We start from the raw sequence: 4,776 nt of genomic DNA, 5'->3' as shown, positions 1-4,776 counted from the left end.
TAGGAGCTCGACCCGATTTGGGTCCAAATTTGAGTCAACGCTGATATCTCGAGTTTCCGGCCACCATTCTTCGAGTTTCTTTGCTTGTTGAACTCGCCTTGAGTTGCTGAACAAGCTTTACGAAGGATCGGGCCAAGTGGTGGACATTTTCACATTGAACAGAGTTGTCGCCGGAAACTGGGTAAAATCCGGCCAAACCGAAGATTGCGAGGTAATTTTCAAGCCCTTCCGCTTGTTTTCAGCCTTCGTGCTGGTTATGAAAGTTGTTCACCACATTGAAACGAAGAAGTGCAGCCTGGTTTCACCGCCATTGGTGGTGGTTGACGGTGGCTCTGCCGCCGTCTGTGGCAGCCACTTCCGGCCACCCCAAGGGCATTTTCTGCCCATTTTTATGTTCTGCACATCGATACGATCATTTCGATATACAATATATAATTTTTGGAGATCGTATGATGAAGTTATGAATTTTATGATTTCGATCATTCGATTTGTGATCCGTGAGGATCGGGCCGTCCGATTGACTTGTAGTTTTGATATATTGATCGTATAACTGTCCCGATAATTTTGTGTGGTCATGGGCAAAGATCCAACCGTTTGATCTTCGTATAATTGTGAAACGGTGATTCGAAAGGCGATCCGTGAGGATCCGGCGGTCGGATTTTCGTATAATTTTGTGGAGATGTCTATAAATGCGATTCAGGAATATCTGACTGTTGGATCTTCGTGAAAATTTGGGAGGATGATCTCAAGGGCGATCCGTGAGGATCTGACCGTTAGATCATCAATTAAATTCGATCCGACCGTTGGATCGTCGTTTAAGTGTGTTTTATGAATCGTTTGCTAAGTTAAGATCGTATTTGATAGGTGATTGACGTGTTGATTTGGTGGACAATCCGGAATGCATATATGTTGAGCTGTAAGAAGACGCAGCTGGATCAGAGGTGATTAAACATCACATGGTTCATATTACGAACCGAATACTTTTAATTGCCTTATTTATTTCGTAATTGTGTGATAATATATATTTATGGAATAAATATTTGTTTTAAATCATACGGACTTGATCAACTACGGTCCATAGGTAAGTAAAATGATTTTAACTATACAAAATGGCTTTGTTTGGAGTCGGGGCCTTTTGGCTCCTTCAGTCAATTTTTATAGAGTATTAGAGTTCCAATGTCAAGTCTAGTGGCCATTTATGTGTATGAGATATTGCCCAAAACTCGTTGTAACCAGTTCATTATTAATGAAGTTTTTCCTTGATAAAAAAAAAAACTATACAAAATGAATTTCACGATTTTAATACATGTGAACTATAGTTGTGTTGACACAAAAAAAAAAATTCAAAAGTCCAATTTGATTAACTCCTACAAATATGTGGTCGTGGTCTTTCAGTAGAAGTTGGAGGTCAAAGCAACAATACATATTGATATGTCTACCAGATCAATAAAGCAATTTAATTTGAATTGTTTGATCAAAGGAGTTCAAAGCAAAAGAGACGGGAGGTAGACCAAACTAATTAACTGTGATTGGTTAATTATTCTCCATGCTTATCTCTTAAGGAAGAGACACATGCAGTAAGCCAACAAAAAAAAAATGGCCTCAACTATAAGATCTTTTGTTTCTTTTGAACGTGTAATCTTATCAACAAGATTTCAAATAAATATGCAAGCACCACAGACTACAGAGGATGTATGAGTCGGTCAAAGAAAGAAAGAAAACAATCAGCCTCACGTGAAGGCATCAAATCCGCTTCTTACAAACTCGAGACCGAGTCATGATGAAAGAGATTTGTACCTATCCAAAATTTGAATAAACAAAAGTTCAAGCTTCCAACGTGAAAATTGGAGTTTTGTTGCTGCTGTGATCATCTTCAAAGTGACAGATTATAGCTTCAAATTTGAATTTAAATAGCATGTTATCCTCATCTCCAACCAACTGTTTGGGTTCTCAGCTGCCTATAAAAAGGCTCAACCTCACAAGCAAAAAAGCGGGGGGCAGGAGGAGAAAGAGGCTAGAGAGCAGAACAAAAAAAGAAGTGAAAGCTCTGCAACATTAAAGAGCAGAAGCCAGCAGCACGGAGGCACACAAGAGAGAGGAGAACAAAAAAGAGAGAGTTCACACAAGACCGGAGTCCTACAACATTCCATCCTTAAAGCTTTCCAAGAGAAGCCACGGACGGAGGACCGCGTTTCAGTAGAAGAAGCTCCATAAGTCACAGGTATATAATGATTATCACCTGAAATTACTGAACTTTTCCTTTCATGGTGCAGACATTGTCAAGTGTTAAGATCCATGAAGCAAGGCCAAAAATCTCTCTGGAGTATCTATGTTGCTTCCATCCTCATAATCTCCTGCTGGTGACCAAGGCGATTACCACATCGGCAATCACGGAGAAGTCAAGCTGCTACCCAGAATAGTCTCTCTGGCACGCATCAAAACCACAACACCATCCCCATGAGGTGCTCTCCTGGTGAAGGACCACTACGTCAACAAATGATGGTGCTCTCCCAGTGAAGGACTGATGGTGATGCTCTCCCAGTGAAGGACTGATGGTGGAGCTCTCCTAGTGAAGGGTTGCTGCTTCAACAAATGATGGTGCTCTCCTAGCAAATAAATGTAGCGTCTCTTTTACCTGTGTCACCATGGAGCTATGGAGGTCCCCGGAGCGGTCGCAATCTCGTTTACGATACATGTGTATCAACGGGTGTATGACCAATCCGGTGGAATTTTTTTAAAAGCCTTGCAGCAGTAAACAGAGTGTCAACGGAGCTTCAACGAAAACAAGCTCCACCAAAGCTCTTGCCTGCACTCACGCCTGCACCACATACAGAAGCTCTATCGAATGAGTACAAGCTGGTGATGAGGAAAAGAAGACGACACAATTGATTACCAACACAATTGTTTCTGGTGCAAGTTGCTACTGCTGCTGACGAAGCAGGCACCTCTTCTTTCAGATGCGCCATGCCATGTTCATGAGTCATGACCATTGTCCATGAAGCAAATAAGAAGAGAAACGACTCCTTCCAGAAGCCTTGACAGCTAAAAAAAAAAGCAAAAGGGCTTCCCTGTCAAACTACCATAACAAAAATGTGAGCAGAGAGAGTCCTTGAAAATTTGGCTCTGCTGCTCTTGAAATCAAAACGAGCTCGGTGGGTTTTCTCTCAAAGTGAAAGTCAAATAAGAAAGGGGAAATTGATGACCAAAGAGCTACATGTTTGTCTTCTTCAACAGACCAAGACAAAACCAAAACATAAAAAAAAGCATAATAAGAGAGAACGTCTTCCGTGCTTCGAGTTTGGAGTGCTCGGGTTGTATGGGCCCAGCCACGTGATCAGCACGTGTCAGTTTAGTATGAGGAAATGTAGGTGGGAACGGATTAGCCTGTTCCCGGTAGCCTAGTGGTAACTTTTTCGATCTCATCATCTCTCATCTTGATCTCTCCCTCTGTTTCCTCCTCTTTTTTCTTGTTGGGTCTGACTTATCTTCCCCTTCTGAAACATCTGAAAACCATCATCCTCCCGAGCATATTTTGTTTGGTCTCTTTCCTTTCTCTCCGGACTCTTTTAGCATGGAGATTATTTCTGCCAATCAAATTCCACTACTGATCGAGATTAATATGGAAAACGATGATATTGATTTGTATTTTAAAAGTTTCAATTAAGAGGTGAGGTTCCCTCGATATGTCAAGAAGATTTCAAATCTTTCTTCAGGCACCGTTTGGATACTGAATTTGAATTTGGATTTAGATTAATTTTCAGATTTATAATTTCTAGGATTCAGAATTTATTGATTTCAAATGTTGTTGTTTGGATTACGATGTTTACTTTGAGAATTTCTTGGGACGAAAATTACCCAGATCTTTAGACAGAGTGATGGGACTACTAGGCAACCTGCTCTCTCTCTCTCTCTCTCTCTCTCTCCCCTCAGCACAATGAATCTCGGCGTCGATGACTCAGAGAAGGCTCTCGTCGGACTTGGAATAATAGCGAGGGTTCGGAACCAGTGGGCTCAGAGAGGGCTTCCGGCTAGAGAAGCTGGAGTGGTTTATGGCGGTGATAACGGCAGCTCTCGTATCGTCGGCGGTGCATCTCCGGCCGCCCAAATCCAAATCCGCACTCCCAAGACGGATTACAATTTTTAAGATGAGGATTTCTTGGGAAGAAATTAAGGAATTAGATTTAAGTAGACCGTAGGAAGAACAAAAACAGAGAGAGAATCTCAGATATGATTAACATTAGCAATGGACAACTGAAATATGTTCATTGCTTGTTTCCCTAAAATCGAGTCATAGATAGCATAAGCATGGACTCTGTAAGTGCTAGATGGAAAAAGAAAAAGGCAGAGAAGATAATGAATCGGTTTCAGAAGAGAAATAGCAAATGAACTGATTTAATTTGGGAGAGATAGCAAACCAGAAACGAGGATGATGGCTCGTTTCAGAAAGAGAAGAAAACGAGATGAAGGAAACAGAGAGAAACAGCAGAGATGAAAGAAGAGATAAATAGAAATGGACCGAGTTCAAAAATCAGTTTCTAGTTTTCTACTTTCTAACCGAATATCAGGTGAGGGGGAGTGGACAGCTGAGGTTACTCGAGTTAGTAATGTTAGTATGAGGAGAAGGTTTTTTTTTTTTTTTGATGAGAATGAGGAGGATAAGGTCTTGAGGAGGCAGAAGGATCTGGTTGGGATACAACTTGATATTTTATTTGGCAATCTGCAATTTATTAAGTTTAACTCTAAAAAAAAAATTATAATAAACAACACATTTACTTA

General features: G+C 40.9%; 1 long non-coding RNA gene across 1 annotated transcript; it reads right to left on the bottom strand.

Moving 5' to 3' along the window:
- Window positions 1-1,753: 1,753 nt before the first annotated feature.
- Window positions 1,754-4,521, bottom strand: LOC133735122 (uncharacterized). The gene is made up of 2 exons (XR_009858757.1): window positions 2,894-4,521; window positions 1,754-2,818 (listed from the first exon to the last, which is right to left on the bottom strand). It is a non-coding gene; the product is annotated as an uncharacterized LOC133735122 (long non-coding RNA).
- Between the last annotated feature and the right edge of the window lie 255 nt (window positions 4,522-4,776).

This window comes from Rosa rugosa, chromosome 1, assembly GCF_958449725.1.
Source record: "Rosa rugosa chromosome 1, drRosRugo1.1, whole genome shotgun sequence".
NCBI lineage: Eukaryota > Viridiplantae > Streptophyta > Magnoliopsida > Rosales > Rosaceae > Rosa > Rosa rugosa.
The sequence above is the reverse complement of the archived record's forward strand: the minus strand, read 5'-3'. Positions and strand labels throughout refer to the sequence as shown.